An 18,006-nucleotide genomic window follows, 5' to 3' on the forward strand; every position below is an offset into this window, starting at 1 on the left:
AAGGGAGACTGGAATACAATATATATATATATATCAAAACAAAAAGCTAACATCTCATTTCAATTATACATTTCAAACACAGTATTTTTCCACATATTTAAGTTATATTTATTTGGATTTATGCATTCATGTTGAGAATGTTCCATTCAAAAATGTTATTATTAAAAAGGCATTTACACCATAAAAGATTACTATTGAGATCTATTGTCAGGAATGTTAGTCTTATATGTATGGCCAGAGGGCAGGACCTATAAACACATTTACTACCCAACAGCATTGTGAGGCTGAACAAAAGGACCTTTTGACTATGTAAATGTAGTCTTTTAAAAAAACAAAAACATTTATTGACTTTTTTGGATAGCTTAAAGTAATGTTGTAAAATTACAACCGGGGGTTCTACAGGGTTAAGGGCTATTGTTTATTGTTATTTACTTTAAGATGTTTATTCTTAAAGGTGGGGTAGGTAAGTTTGGGAAACCGGCTCGAGATACACTTTTTGTTATATTCCATGGAATGCTCTTAACATCCCGATAGCAATGAATATCTTAAGTGCTTTGACAAAAAATCCATAAAATAATTTCATCTGTGGAAGCCGTAGTACTGTAAAAAGTATGACCAATTATTTTAGTCGGCCCGGCTAAAATAACTGGATGGCCTACCTGCCTGTCAGCCTTCCATCGGGGCACAAACTTATCTCGTGCCCTCATTGGTCATGTGCGCGTTCGTGTGTGTTGGAGGAGGGGCTCTGTAAGGAAGTGGCCGATTTTTTCCGGCTGTGTATTTTCAAAATCTAGGGCACTCAAGCTGGTTTCTCCAAAATTACCTACCCCACCTTTAACCAATAATTTAATTCAAAAACTCTTATTTAAATGATGTGTGTGTGTCTCTGTATTCCTGATGATACACTGAGAGAATGAGCTCATAGGGCTGCTGATCACCATAAGCTAAACAGTCTGTATATTGCATTACATTTGTATAATGTAAGCTTCGTTGTTACTTTGCCTGTGGGAATAAGAAAAAAAATAGTTAGATATACTGAATATTATTTGATCTATTCCACCGCTAGCTTAATCCCAAATAATGTAGAGGTGTGTTGTAGGTGCCTTAAATAACCCCTTATTTTATAGTGAGATGTATTTTTATGTTCATATAATAGTGATTTCAATGCCACCCTAAAATGATCACTGATTCCATCCTGGCCACCCCACTGAAAATGTCCTGGCTCCGCCACTGCAGATATATAGTAAGCATAATTCAAAATAGTCTATATTCTACTCCTTTAACACTTCAAGTAGTTTGCCAATTAGCAACATACAGACACTTTTTCTTCCCAGTATGTTCAACAGAAGGTGTGAAGTGTGTGCATGTAACATAAAGCTGTTGGTGCAACCATGGCATTCAATTAAAGCTGTTCTTTCCATTTAGCCTGTGCTATGAATACCCTCCAGTGTGTTATAATTCACTCTCCTGTTCAACAACTGTGTGAGTAGGCCTACTCTGTATCTGCTGGGCTAATTTAAATTCCTAGAGAATGTGTATCTAACTCAGAATATTACATAATCTTTACTGCAAGTTGCTGAGAGAAAGCGTTGCCTTGACTCTAAAACACGGGGTGAGTCAAGAAGCAGGAGCCATGTTCTCGTTTAAAAGGAAAGACGCTCCTATTCCCGCGACATCACCATCCCACAGTAGTGGGGCTCCACGGTGTGCGGTGTGATGCTCAGTCCTGCTCAGTAGCAGCTACAGGAGGCGTGCTTATCCCTTCCACCGGAGCCCAGCGGGAGCAACGGAGCAGCGGCTATTACCGAGCTTTGGACCCCGGGAATCAGAGCTTATTTTGGGGCGCGCCTCCTACACTCCTAAGCGATGGCATTTATGGATCGATAATCGCGAACGCGTGAGTTCTCCTCCTTATACAATGAGCGCAATGTCTTTTCATGTGATGTGTGCTGTAGATACAGGAACAACTGCATGTCTAACAACCACGTTTTAATCATCGCAGGATTGTTTTTGAACAAAGATATGTTAGAAATGTTGATACAAATCCTCATCTGCTGTGTTTATTTATCGTACGCATAATTTATTTGCAGCTGATGCATACATCTCCTTAAAGGAGACGCGCTTTGGTAACATCAGCATCACACAGAGCCATGCCATGGCCGCAGGCAGCCTGCAACTTCAGCTCAGTGCTGGGGGGAAGCGGTCAGCAAAAGTAGCCTACATCTGTCGACCAGTCTTCCTTTGGCCTTGTTTAATAACTGCATGTTCCAACTGAGAAATAAAGAAACAGTCTTATAATAGAACATCTCAGAATAGACATCTTCAAAAGGTTGCAAAGCTGACCCGGCAACCAAATACATCAGTTTCTGTTCCCACTGGAATAAACTGCACAATACATATATTGTTTTTTCAAAGAAACTTGGTGGTTATCTAATGCCTCATGTAAAACAATAGGTTCATATTTGAAGGAAAGGAGGTGCTCATAGGGCTGTTGGAACATTTTGTCTTGGAAATACAAACAGACTAAATATAGATTGCTCATCCTTTCTCCATATCAGAAAAGGTTACAATCAAATGTAACCTTTTGAATATCTGAACGGTGAGGTTTTTATATGATTGCATACGGGAGAGGTAAGAGCACTCCGGATAGAGTTTAATGAAGACATCACAGCTGAAATGGCAGTGTGTATCACTCCCACTGACTATCATTTGAATGTAATATTAATAGTAAGCCTGACGATTTGATAATAGAAATACAAAAAACTCTCCTGTAGACTACTGCAAAATACTTTTTCCGACTAATCTAAGGTGATTGTGAGCTGTTGAACCCTTCAGTGGAGTATTTCTGCCGTGAAAATATAAACCTTGATCAGGCTAGATAAATGCAGGAGTAGAACAATATGGAAGACAAGGCTTGCTAATTTATTTTATAAGAAAAAAACTTGCATAATAAGAGTTGGCCTATTTAAATCCAAACCATGATCTTAACTTAACCAGCCAGGTTTTGTTGCTTTAACATAAAGTATGATGTGTTTTTGCTTTGTTTTGGTTTATGTGTTATCGGGAGAAAAAATGTTTCCTCCGTAACATAATTAAGAATAAATTGAGTTGAATAGTTGCTTGGGTTGGCCAGACTAGAGGCACTAGTCAGTAGTCTCATTCTTTGGGGACCACGGAAATCCGTTACAAATGTATAAAAGTTGCAGGAAAACATAATGTCAACCTGCTGGTGGCACTACTGGGGTGGCACTACTGGGGCTCACATAAGCTGTTTATAATTTATCCTGTAAGGGAGAATTACTTTCTGTGCAGAATTTCCAGCTTATTTACCCAGTTGAGATATTACAGACTTCAACACAGCGGTGGACCACTGCCATTCCACCTCCACATCACTTGTGTGGTTACAAAAATAAATAAGGTGAGGGCAATATTTCTCTGTTGGAGCTACAAACACTTGAGACTAAGGATAGATAATTCAACTGGGGGAAGAAAATAGAGGATAATTCTCTCCTTTCTCCTTTTATTAGAAATAAGGAGTGTCAAATCATGCTTTTATCACAATTGTTGTATGAAGTCAGGCTTTAGAGCGGCTTGTTATTGTCCTTAAAGAAAGCCTGGAGTGGATTAGGAGTGGACAGCGACGTGGTGCTGAAAAGCAGACGGGTTTATCCTCTGGTCTTTCACAGCTGAGCAAAACAGGGAGGGCTGATAACTTGTAGCCATGAAACACGAGGGCCGATGCTGAATACTGACTCATGCTGTTATCATTCAGATCTCTGATCCAAGTCATTATTTCTCTCAGACAAGCCTGATGATAATGAGCTCCATGCCAAAGTCTGTCAGCCACTGTCTCTGCTGAAGCCTATGGGAGGGGTCAGTAGGTCACATTGATCTTACTGGTTTTCTGACTTTATTTCCAAATGTGTCCATATGTCCAAAAGAGCTAATTTAAGAAAGTCAATCATGGGGTTAGCCTACGTGCTAATCATCAATCACATAGCCGCTGTTCTTGTACAGTGTCTTCTGGGTCTGGGCTTGTTTTTCTGCATTTTTGCCGTGATTAATCATGTCCCCCTCCACACCTTTTAAATTGGATCCCAGCGAGCTCCTGCATGCTTAAAGCTATTGTATTTTATTGTCCACTGCTGAGTGCTGTTGTTGCTCTTTTCCTGAAACACGAAGCACTGTTAAGTGAGTATGCCAGGGATTATATTCTGTCGAGGAAATGGCCCATTTGTTTTATTTAGTTGGACACTCACCGGCCAATATATTAGACCTTATACTTTTTGTTTCATTGAACGCATCACAGGTCCAACGAGCTTCAACCGTCATCATGGATGATTCATAACACACAGCCGTTAAGTGTATTTTCATTTAATTAGAGTTTGCTTTGTTCCAACTGACCTTGAGGACAGTTCTGGAATAACTCCCGCAACGTGTCAGAAGAAAGGGTGTGTGTATACGTTTTTGCTGGAGGTGGGAGCGGGGGGGGGGGGCTGTCACTGACGCAATCAGACCGAGAACATTGGCAGCTTTCGATTGAACAGAGGAAGTGTTTTTCTCTCTTGAATGAATGAACTTGCAGAAGCAAAAGGGGACTCGCAGCTGAAACTGTGGCTGTTAGTAACACTTGTTCAACGTGGTGAATAATCCTGCTGAATCTGGGGAATCATACCCGTGCATTAATCCATGCAGATCTGGTTTCAAAGAACAACATTGCACTGTAGACACTCAATGCAACACAGTTATCATAATGTTACTAAAACCTTTTACACAAAATGATGCATTTGCAAAGTGTTGCCTCGGATTTGCAATTTCAAGAAAAGGAGCTGATTATTAAGTATATCTTTTAAAAAAATGTTTCTGACTATTTATATGTAAATGCTGTGTAATAAAGCTTCATTACAGATGTTTCTAACCGTCATCTCTCAGCACAGATAATAGCCAGTAAGAAAGAGTCTCCTGGGATGTGAGTCAAAAGTCCTCCAAACATAATAGCACATTACATTGCCTTTCACTGCCTACCAAAGCCACTCCAATTGATTCATATGGCTGTTTTTGATCTGCCAATGCTGCTTTTTCTTTTTTTAAAGTAGATGGTTGAAAGAGTACTCACTGCCTAGCATTGCACTCCTTTTTTATTGTTGGAAAGTTATCAAAAAAGTGTCAAATAAATGCGGGAGAACAAGAAATGTAGTCTTGTTTATTCCTCCAAGTAAAAAGTTGGTACCTACATTACCCACAATAGAACTTAATTAATGCTAGTTGCTGATTGACTGATCCAAAACCAAGTATATGTACTGTATGGATATTCTTTAAACAACAAAATTGCACTTCAGTGTCATTTTGAATATTTCAAAGGTGCTGACTAAGCAAAAATACTACTAAAAGTGTCCATGCGGAAATATATATATATTTTTAAAGAAGCAGCCGTATGGCATAACAATTCAGGTTGTTGGATTTGTATTTAAATAATATATGTTTCATATTTTGAGCACCATGAGTTGAGATGTCTAGGTTAAAAAAAGTGCATTCATACAAATGTTCTTTTTTCTGACAGCTTAGATTTTCAATAGAGAAAAAAATGTATATATTGGATTGGTATCGGCAGCAAACCAATTTTGAAGTTTTGGGGATTTTGAAAATTTGAATCAGGCCATCCCTAATACTATTCTCAAGCAGATATTAGGAGCAGGTTACAGAAGTTGCGTAAATTCACAAAAGGTCTTTGTTTAAGCATTTTAGCAAACTATTTATTAATGTTGTGAAGACAGTCTATGAGTCAGATTAATGCCTTTGTAGTCGGGTCATGTACACTCTGGTTTTTCTTTGGGTCTGACCATCCTCTTTGACAGAATCTTAGAATTACAGCTTTTAAAAGCAATCCCATTTACCAACACTGAATACAGCACTCTTTACAAAACACAATATTCTTTCACTAACAAGTTCCTTTTAAAGGCAGCTCTGCCAATCAGCCGACAAAAGAACAGACCATAAAACAAATCAACCAGATTTATCGCTCTCTTCCAAAGAAAGGTTGAAAAGGATTCCTGTGATAGAAATATGCTGGATATTTTCACTGCTGTGAAACCATGGCATTGGTTTTTATCTCAATTGGTGAATAGCTAGTTGATTTAAAGGCTATGTTTTTCAAGCTGGCCTTCAAAGCAGGATTGGATTTGAAACGGCACAGAATACCCGTGCTTTATTTCCTTTCTGAGCAGAGAGTTTTTGTTTATCAGCTGCATGAGGACGGCACATTCATTTAGGGCTTTACTGTTTCCTTGATCTTGATGGTTGCACAGTGTGGATCAGGTGTTCTCACGTTGACAGTGTTAATGATTGTTCTCACCTATTTCACAAAGGGGCGGGTTTAGCATAAATGAATAAACCTCAGATGATTCAGTTATGAATCATGTCAAAGTGTTCTAAATGGGGATCATCGCACAGGCCCGTGGGTGAGAGTGTTCATGATCAACACCTTAGAATCTATTTTCAATCTGGGTTCTGGACTTTTCCTTGTTATTTATTCTTGCATACATGGCTCTAAGGATGGCAATTCTGTCTCATGATTGGTCCTTCACAACTTTAGCTAAGCATTTAGTATTTCAACAGCTATAGAGTTGATCAGGAATGAGTCCTAAACCTACATTAGTTAGCATTTAAGCATTTCCTGGTTCCCTCGACTCAAAGTCTTTTTTGTTGGATTCCGAAAATAATGTCTGTGGTTTATACATGTCTCATTTTTTGTTCTACCACATAAAACACGTCTGTATCCCACTGGTCTGAAGGTTTTTGGTGTCTCAATAACGGCAGTTGCTAACTAGTTAAGTGAGTAAATGAGACTACTTGACATCATCATGCAGAACACGAGTCAGCCTTTAAGTTAGCTTAGCTTAGCTTAGCTGTAGTACATAGCATTACGGTAGATATTTACTTTTATTATTTCTCCTTCAAGTATTATAAAAGTAGTGTTAACATGTCGAGACTGTCGTGTTAAACAAAATATGTAAATATCTTGAACATGTTTTTTCCACAGAGCTTATTTTCTGCCATATGGATTGCTATTTGGTACAGACTTACACCATCCCTGGACGATGCATTCTACTGACTTTGGGGATCCCCTAACTTTTCCTCTAGCTCCACCATGAGGTTAATATTTGTAGTTTTGAGTACAATATCTCGACAACTATTGGGCTGATTGCCATGACATTTGGTACACAAATGCATGTTCACCCCAGGATTGTTGCCAATTATTCCCTTGGGATCCTCGACTAGAAATAAAGTTCTTTGTTTTCAAAAAATATCTGCATGTTTATAATGTCTGATTTGACCTGTCTGTTTCCTGCTTAAAGTTATTACATTTGCCAGTAATAAAAAACATTATTGTAACATCACAATGAGGTTAACAGCACTTACAATACATTGTTCAGTAAATATTGCACACTGAAATTGCATTTATATCTTTTTCTGTTGTTTCGACTGAGCACCTGAGAGACATGAAAATATGAGGTCATTTATCTTACTCTGCAGTATTATCACTGGTGGGCAGCATATATCACACACACACACACACACACACACACACACACACACACACACACACACACACACACACACACACACACACACACACACACACACACACACACACACACACACACACACACACACACACACACACACACACACACACACACACACACACACACACACACACACACACACACACACACACACACACACACACACACACACACACACACACACACACACACACACACACACACACACACACACACACACACACACACACACACACACACACACACAGCCCAGATACAATGCTGACATAATTCGCAGGGTGATAATTTATGTAAAACATATTCCATTTCCTCTATTGCCTCTGCTACTTTTCATACTCATTTTCAATGTTTCCTGCTCCTGGGTCTGCTCTGTCTGTCACTTACACTATGATTATGTTCATATACATAAGTATTGGACTTTTATATAAGCTACTTACAGGCTGAATCACCCAATGAAGAGGCCCTGCTGGCTGATGGAATATTCATAGATGGATTTAAAGAGTCACCAGGGTTAAAGGAAGAGGGGACAACGAGAACAAAGAGGAAATGAAGCGCTGCTGTGCTCCTGTCTCTATTTTAAATCAGATTTTCCATTTCGACCCAGCTCTTGAATAACGTGTGAGATGTTTTGTTTTATAACTCAGTGCAGCAAGATTCTTTGTTTGACGTCTGCAACATTTGAGTTTTGCCAACAATCATTATTCTGGGCAAAGACAGAAGATAATGACCATTTCCAAATGATGCTAAACAGTCACCATTGGTGACTAAGTGTAAATTGTTTTCAACACAGCAAGTACCAAATCCAATTAACAATAATATGTCCTTAGGCTTGGCGGTGTAAAAAAAGCTATGAGAGGCTGTTGTGTGTCTGTTAATAGTATTTTGTTCCAGAGCACAGAATGTCACTCTTTCAAATGTAATCCAAAACAAGAGGAAAAAAGTGTAGGCAGTGACAGACAGGCAGCTCCGTAGGGCACGGAGGTAATGTCCATCAAGCACGAGCCAGATTTTTACTAATCAGTTTTATGGCACTGTGCAAAATGCTGCCAATGGTTACACCTGCAGGACGTTTGTGTGACAATCCAAGCCTTTATAATTCCAGGAAACAACCAACACCTTTTTTCTGTTGGCCGTAACATACAGTAGTGCTCGCATAGTTGTATCTGTTAAGATCTGAGAACATGGCATCATCAACGAAGATAAGTCAAATGTGTCAAAAGAAGACCAGATTGTAATGTCACAAACGTGAAGGCTAAACAAACTTTCAGAGAAAACCTAGGTGGGCAGTATAATTAATACCAAAAGTTGATCTGTGAAATAATGCATTATTGATGATAGTGCTTACACTTTCAGTTTCACCTCGGAATAAAGTGTTAGATAATCTGGTCATCACCCGACTGCTCATATTTCATGCTGTCAGTGTTAACTATATTATCATAACGGATAAGCATGATTAATCTAACGCTCCAGATGGACGTTTTTGGACCATCTTGAGAAGCCGTCATTACAAATTTCACTTTCAAATAAATAGTTTGCAGGTGATTGGAGGATCCATCTGTAAATTAAACTAATACAGAAGCCGTTGGGAGAAGAGCAAACATTCATATTTTCCAACGAGAAAAGACTTCAGTGCCGTTCTTTGCTCTTTGTTCAAAGAAGATTCTGATATAACTGATGCTACTGCAGCATCTACGTTAACCTCTTTAATGCTGTCGTATTGCACGCACAATCGCCTCTCCCTGTCGCGTCACACACACATACACACACCTGTAGTTGCCATTAGCTCCTCAGAGGATGCTGATAGGTCAGACCCACTGTTGTATGGACCAAAGTAGAACGGTATGGCAGCTAAATCTAAAAAACAAACACAAACTGTAATATACCAGAAATACTTTAAAAAGGTTTACGTTGTAATGACCAAGGAAATATGATTAAAATGATGTGTTCATGGGCAACACTAAGAAGAAAAAAGTCAATGTTAACCTCTCACCAATGAACTGGCTGTGTAGTCTGATGATTCAACCAAACCTGCTAATGTTCCAACTGTACAAGCATAAGCTGTAAGCTAGCTAGCAATGGACATGCTAGCTAGCTGTGTTTAAACATTGGTATAACCCTGGATAAAATATCTTTAAAGATGAAAACTACTGCTCGGCAACAGTTTAAAAACAACACTGTATTGACTTGGCACATTGACATTGACTTTAAATAATCAAGGCATGCTTTTGTCTGCCTGAACACACCGAAAAGGACTAAGTGGACAGACACATCATTGAGGAGCTACATTTTTCTGTCATAGTCATTCATCATAACCATCACACCCTCTTCATTGGGTTTGTCTCCTTTCTACCTTCTTTTCTCTCCATGTTTTTTACATAACTGTGGCATAATATCTGTGGGCCAAGGCAGTGACCACTCTCTTTTCTTGTGCTTCTGAAAAAAAGCAATGGGCTGCCCACCTGCATCAAGGCTCTTCTTTCTATCAGTGTTTGGGCTTAAGCTTAGTTACTTTGACATATTCTTTCAGGGAAAAACAAGATACACCTCTTTCCAAACTCATCTGTTTTTGCTCTCAGAAGCAACAACCTCACACCTCCCACTGCCCTGTCTCTGCTGTTTTCATTGTTCCAGAGTAAGAGCACTGGCTGCACCAAACACATCCACGTATTAGCACAGCCTGTGTCGTGTTTGATGTGGAACCTTGAAAATTGCGTGACAACCGGAGGATGACATAACGGGGACGTAGTTGTGTTGCTTTTGTTGTTACAGTACCTGGTTGCTTAGGAGACTGAAGGAATGTGATGTAACCGCAGTGTAATGTGACCACTCACTCTTTGTGCCCACGCAAGGCACCGTGCCGATAGTGGAGGCACAGCGTAGAGTAGTACGAAACAGAACGTCTTAATGTGTGTTGAAGTGAGCAGCTAAGTCTGTGTGACAGCAGGACTCTAGAGTAGAGTTATAGTAAAAAAAAGAGAGGAATATACGTAGACATCAGAAAGGACCTTGTCTGTGTGATATCCTGTTTCCAAAAAGAAGTAGAAAGTCCGTTATGGGCCAGGAGTCTTTATACTCCCGGGGGATTTGCAGGGTTCTTTTTGTGTCTCAGAAAAACCAGGTTACCCACTTGCTTGTCATTTGTTACTTGACTGCCTTAACTCCCTCTGGTGCCCCTAAAAATATCTGCTCACACTCTGAGAATGCCCCCACAGTGTTATGTGTGAAAATGTTCGCAATTTTAAGTTTGTGATATAATTCGTCAGCTTCTATTAAGGGAAATACATTGACAAAGAAAGAAAGAAACCAGCAGAGTCAGACATATTGTCAACAGTGGGGAAATAACTAAGTAACAAACGGCTGGCAGATTGACTCAGAGGATCGAAAAGAATATTTTTATATGAGAGAAAAAAATCTTTGTGTTTGCAGCCGGGCTGCGGCACAGCGCATAGATTTTCAATAAATATGTAGCTGAAATACAGCTAGCATCAGAGAGAGTGACAAGTAGGCTTCTGAGCAAGACTGAGAGAAAGTACTGAGTATCTGTTTGTGTCCTTCATGCTGCATCATTGTATTTCGCAGAACAGAGGAGAGGAGGACTTATGTAGGTCTTTACTTCAGTGACTGAAGAGAACCAGCTGCTTTGTATTTACAACATCGCAGTCTTTGTGTTTGACCTACAAAAACAAACCAACAGAGGACCTTGCTTGTTTCTAGCAGACACACAGTAAGAAAACAACTTGCTATCTTGCAAGTGCAGGCCATGCTTTTGGGGGGTGTTTTATCTTTTTTTTGTTTGCTTGTCAATGGTCTGCAAAGACCAATATCCCAAAGTTCACGCTAAAGGGAGTTTTTCTCCCACAGACTCCCCCCCTGCCTGAAACGCCTCGATTGTTGCTTTGTTTACTTCCACGACATAGTGACATCACTATATCTTCACGACTAACCTGTAAATCCTGGGGTTGAAGTTATTCTGCCAACACGGACTCCCACAACATGGCCTGTTGGAGGTCCTTAAGTCAAATACCTCCTTAAGCAATGCAGCCCATAGAGCTCAAGAGCTGATGAGCACTAGCCCTGAAGACAGTGAAACACCTCCACAGCCTCTTTTACAGGGTAACTGGACTGAAGCAACAAGGGAAGTTTGCATTCTGACTGTCTTCCTGAGTACCATCCACCAGTGCCTGGCTGAAAAGTAAAGTACAGTCAGAAATGAACTGAAGCACTATTTATCAAGTTATGTCACACACCATGTTAGAAGATGTCAGAAAGTCCTAAGTGCTCAACATGAATCTTCAAATAAAATATGACCGCTACAAAAATAGGACTACCTTAAGTGGGAGTCACATTTCTTTAAGTAGTCATTATAATACAGTATTAATGTTGAGTAGTGCCTGCCAAGCCATTAGAACACTATACATCCATTAATTCATTAAGCTTGTGTCAGATTTATCAAGTCGAACTATTTAAATACATTACGAACACAAAATCAATACAACACAGTGTGGTTGAATAAAGGTCATATTGTTTTTATTTTTTCTGCCAGTTCTCCAAGTTTCAATCAAGTGACCACATTTATGTTATATATTTTAAAAGGTTTTACTTCCATGCTGCGAACAAATTGTGGGGATATCAATGTTGTTGTACTTAACTCTTTCATTCAAAGTCAGGTTTTAATGCCTTGTCAGGGACTACTTAACATTAATACTGTATTATAATGACTACTTAAAGAAATGTAACTCCCACTTAAGGTAGTCCTATTTTCGTTTTTTTTTTAAGAAGTCGTATTTTATTTGACCTCCTGCTGTATGCAGATTCCTGTTGAGCACTTGACATCTTCTAATGTGGTGTGTGACATAACTTGCACTGATAAATAGTGCTACATTTAATTTCTGACTTTACTTTTTAGCCAGGCCCTGGTGGATGGTACTCAGGAAGACAGTCAGAATGCAAACTTCACTTGATGCTTCAGTCCAGTTACCCTGTGAAAGAGGCTGTGGAGGTGTTTCACTTTCATCAGGGCTAGTGCTCATCAGCTCTTGAGCTCTATAGGTTGCATTGCCTAATGAGGTATTAGGCTTACGGACCTCCAACAGGCCATGTTGTGGGAGTCCGTGTTGGCAGAATAACTTCAACCCCAGGATTTACAGGTTAGTCGTGATGATATAGGACCATGCCTAAGTTCATTCTCAAACATATGCTCCTAACTAACCTAAGACCTGGTACAGAGCATGAGATACAAATCATACATCACAACTTGACACCAAGAAATGCAGACCTAGCTACTGTAGCTCTTCAACTAAAATGCAAACACTTTAATACCAGAGTTTATTTGAAGTTATGAAAAGTTAGTCAAGAAGCTTATAGCACGCTAAACACATCTTTAACCACTACACCTGACCAACCACCGTCTATCACAGGCCAGAACAGTAAGACACACACTCACTCACATGGTAACGCTAATAGCATGTTCTCTTGAAGGGATCTGAAATCATCCAAGGAGTCTTCTGCATAATAAAGCCGAGACAGTTCAAAGGTATGCGTATCAATAAAGATGACTCTTGCTGAATTGAAACGCTTTCTTCTGTCTTACAGACAGAGAAGAGCGGTACAGAGCTCTTCCAGGAGTTGATGAGCACAAAGCAACATGAAAGTGAAACACCTCAAAATATCCTATTTCCGTGGAATAACTAAAGTGCCTCCTTTCTAACCACCATGGCCCCAAAGAAGCTCTAATAACGATGGAAGATGAAAGCGATGAGAGAGGAAAATAAAAAAGCAGAACACCACGTCAGAAGATGGTAGCAACTGGAATCAGCACTGGAGGTCAAAGCGGATACTTCTACAAACAAGAACAATTACTTTTAGTTGGTGTCACACAAATCCACCTCGCTTTTAATGGCACATTACCAGCAATTAAGCATTGATGTAAGATAAAAATGTTAATGTTAAGTCAACATTGCTCCTATATGCTTGGGTTGGTTGTACTTGATTTGACATCCCTAATCACTGGCATGTCCTCATTTATAAAGCTATTTCTAACTTGCTCTCTCCATATGTAAATGTCCCTTTTTCTGTGACATTTCCTCAAGAGTTTCTCTTGCTATCTGTTGCCAATGTCCGTCTTGAAATGGGAAAGAGGGCTTTAAGGTATGCTCCTTCTGCGGCTTGGAATTGTCACAGATTGATTGATTTTAGCTGAGAGGAGATGGCTTCCTAGAGTGTTTGGAAAAATAGCTTGAAATTGGAGGAAGGTACAGATGTGTAGGTGTAGATGCTTTGACTGAGCTGGTTGACCCTATATCATCTAGGATATGATGACTTGAGTTTTATTTTCCAATACTTATGCTGTGATTGTAAATTGTATAGTCTGTAACGGTTATGTATTGTATTTCTGAAATGTTATTTAGTGTTATAATGCTTTTCCTGGTAAGGACATGCACGACAACGACCCAAAACTAGGTTCAGGATCAATTTCAGCACAAGTAGAAAAGAAAGCCCCATCGCTTCACAATGTTTAAAAAGCCCGTCACTCTTATTGTTATATTTACCTTTTTATGTTGCCACTTAAATCCGCTGTTCTTTCTGCTTCAAAAAACAAATGCACTCTCTAGTCTCTTGACTGCATATGCAGCGTTTTATGATGCCTTTGTTTCTTTAGGTTTTGTTTCTTCTTTTCAACATAAAAAATCCCCAGCTAGCATTGGGTGTTGTTGAAGAAGTCATTGTTTCTAAAGACTAATAGACTCTTCTGTGTCATTGAAACAATATCATATATATTCAGGGTCCAAGAATGCGTACACGAACATTGTGTCTCCTGCTGTTGCTTGCGTGGGGTAATGTCCATGGGACTACAAGCCAATAACCAGATGAACTGGACACAAAGGACGGACAGAATGAATTCACGGTTCCCAGCGCAAATCAATATGGAGATATCGATAATTCAGTGAAATCCATCTCCATAATCTCCTCTGCTCATTTCCCCAGGTTGCATCTCCTGTATGTTGCATTTTACTTCACTAATTTAAATCCTTTATAAACCCTTTTATTGGGTAGTATATTATTCAGCAATGTCTCATATTCTATAAGATCATCATATGTTTATAGTCTTGCTCTCTTGTGAGCACCAAGTATATCTTAAAAGTCAAATAAAAAAACGTGGATGTTCCAAGAGTGGTTTATTTATATTAACATAATACATTTTTAAGATGACATATTATGCAAATGTTCTGGTTCATATCTGTATCTACTGTGACATGCTTAATGTTCAAAAAGGTCTTTATTTTCTCATACTGCCTGTGCTGCACCACCTCTTTTCACCCTCTGTCTGAAACCAGAGCCCAGTCTGCTCTGATTGGTTAGCTGTCCGGCTCTGTTGTGATTGGTCAACTGCTTAGAGACGTCCCTCCCCTTACCATTTCACATACAATGCGTTGGAATGCTAGCTAATAGAAGCGGGAGTGTTACATGGTGATGCTACTATATCATGGAAGTAAACAAATGAGTCCAATGGAGGCGTTTCAGGCAAGAGGGGGTGTGGGAGAGAAACTCCCTCGGGAAGGGAAACACTCAAAAGCTAGCACTCAAAAATAGCATTTTTAACAACTCTTGTTAAATACTAGTGCATCAAACTTGTTGTACTTGAGCAAAGATATAATGTGTCTTCCTACTGTACCACTGTTCCTCAAAGTAATATACAAAATAATAATACTTTTTGAAATAATAATGAAACTCATGTTTAAACAATAACCAGTGAAAGACTAAGCTTTTGTGTGTGTTCTTTTGTTTCTGCCTGTGTGTGACATTCAGATTTAATAATGTCTTTTCCCCAGGACCCCCCGCTGTTTCCCCCTGACCTCAGAATATTAGCTCAACTATATTTCCCATGCCCTCTCCTCCCACTTTCACCTCCAACCCCACACTCACTTTCTTTTGATTGCACACATGTATGATACGTCCACACCACGTGCTCTCCCTTTCCTTAACACCCCAGTCTCTGTGAGAAGATGAGCATCACAGGGCAACAGAGGGAGGAGGGTTGGATTTAGTGTGTGTGTGTGTGTGTGTGTGTGTGTGTGTGTGTGTGTGTGTGTGTGTGTGTGTGTGTGTGTGTGTGTGTGTGTGTGTGTGTGTGAAGACTGGGAAAAGCAGTTGGCCTTCAGTGGCTGAGCAGTTGTGTCCTCTGCCAAGGACGCTGACTTCCATATAAGTAATGTGCTAATGTGTCGATAACGAGGCACAAGCGTGCAGCAGGAGCACACACCCTCATTACGACACAATGTTTTTTTAATGACACCGTGATGAGCCGATACATCTATCGTTTATATATGCTGACGTCACATACAGCGAGAGCACCCTTACTCTGTTCCCACAATGCACTGCTCACGTTTATCATATATTCTTTCTGATCCGAGCCAGCGCTCTCTTTTTCCCCACACACATCATCTTGTATCAGGACCAATCCAACAAGCAGCAGCGGCATGTACCATAATTCATCAGCATTCAGAGATTGTCTTATTAGCTCTGGGAGCTAATTAAACACTTACGGTAATAGCAGTTTCCTATAGATCTTTATGTCATATCATAAAAATAATAAAGGGGGCCAGAAGTGGAATCCACCTTTTTTTCTGCAGATCCTTTTACAGTTTTGATCATATTAATTCATATCATTGGATTTTTTATATAATTTCGATATGGAACAAAGATTTATTTTATACAATGATAGGCTCTGGCTTTCTTGCATAAGCCTTTGTCTGCGTAATGCTTTGATTGTATGATGCATCAGTGTGGGCATGTTTGTTACGTATGCTTTTCTTTTGTCCATTTGACACGCTTCTGCTGGGATACAATTGAAATCCAAAAAAAAAGAAAATTAGAACGCGTTTTAAAAAAGTGTTTCTTCACGCTCTATATGCATTATTTTTAATTTCATGCATATTTGGAATTCTATCATTTTGATTTCAGTCATTTAAGCTATGTTCATGTGCCAAACCTTGTGTGTCTGACTATCAGTCGTCCTCTAGTCAGTGCATGACAGCAGAACAGACACATTGGAGGAGGATGTGATGTTCTGTGAAGCACACAAGCCTTTAGATGCCGGGGGAACAAGACAAGACTGAGAGCCAATACGAGTCAGGGCCACTGGCGCCGGAGTGATTCGAGCTGCTCCAGCTGTCAAGGTCTCCGACCAACATTAATGTATGAATTTACCATGAAGCGGAGGCTCGCAGAGGTGTGTGTGTGTGTGTGTGTGTGTGTGTGTGTGTGTGTGTGTGTGTGTGTGTGTGTGTGTGTGTGTGTGTGTGTGTGTGTGTGTGTGTGTGTGTGTGTGTGATGGGATCTGACTGTCACCTCTTCTGCGTTGAGGCTTTGAAGTCATAGCGTGCTGTACCGTTTTGCATTACAAAGTCTTCCTCCTCACCACCTGATCCTCCCTCGCAACCGGTTCAAGAAACTCAGCTGGAGCATCACAAACCTCAAAACCAGAGCCGCAGTACGCTGAGAATAATTATTACAACCATTGATAAATAAACCATGAGACTCATCTCATCCCGCAGAGGATCGGACCCTCCCTTTGCACTCTTCAGCACAGAGTACTGCATTATATATCAGAAAGCTTCAGCGCTAAATAATGGCTGCAGCTTTTTATCTTTATGACTGTTTTGGATTATATTTATTGAATTTATTAATTGTGTAGTGAATGCCGGAAAATATTCACAGTTTAGAAGCGAGCTGTTTGTCACCTTTGGCTTATAAATGATGATGAAAAAGCTAAAACATGATGTGCTTCTTTCAAATAAAAAGTTGAATTCATAAGTAATAAAAACTAACACTTGCTCTAAACAGGAATTCTGCTACAGTCTTGGTCTGGAGTGGACACTAGCCTAAGGTTGCTAATGTTAGCTACTTTAAAGTTAATTTATTTATTTTCTCTAATGCATTAAACCATTTTTGAATTCTTTTTTTTATCATTAGTGTGTTTATTACCCGCAAATAGAGTTTGAATCTCTCGGACCATCAGCACAGGGGCACCTCAGGGATGAGTCCTCACACTTCTACTCTTTTATACCACCAATGACTGTTCTTCACACTCTGACAATGTAAAGAGTTTGCTGATGATTTCCCAAAATTATGAGATAAAAAACGAGTGCACAGCGTGTTACATTACCGTCACAAACTGTGATGTATATTGTTAGTAAGGGCAGCTGGTGAGGTCAGGATCAATGCTGACTCACTGATGCAGGGCTTTATAACCCACTTCCTGTCACCGCTAATTGGTTTGAAAGAGCTCTTAATATAGCCGACCCTCCGTGAGAACTCACAAATAAAGGGAAAAAGGGTAGGGAGAGGTTTGAGGGGTCGGATTGGAATTGGGCCTTTGTCTCCCGTTTGTTGCTGGACTGAGCGTGCAGCTAATTGTATC

General features: G+C 39.7%; 1 protein-coding gene across 1 annotated transcript in view; it reads left to right on the plus strand.

Moving 5' to 3' along the window:
• The first annotated feature begins 1,763 nt into the window (after positions 1–1,763).
• Positions 1,764–18,006, plus strand: part of tbkbp1 (TBK1 binding protein 1) — a 65,915-nt gene continuing 49,672 nt past the window's right edge. Inside the window, exon 1 of the mRNA XM_034119922.1 lies at positions 1,764–1,897. The gene's annotated coding sequence lies outside the window, so the exon portion shown is untranslated. The remainder of the gene's footprint in view (positions 1,898–18,006) is intronic.

Source organism: Trematomus bernacchii, unplaced genomic scaffold (assembly GCF_902827165.1).
Source record: "Trematomus bernacchii unplaced genomic scaffold, fTreBer1.1, whole genome shotgun sequence".
Taxonomy (NCBI): Eukaryota; Metazoa; Chordata; class Actinopteri; order Perciformes; family Nototheniidae; genus Trematomus; species Trematomus bernacchii.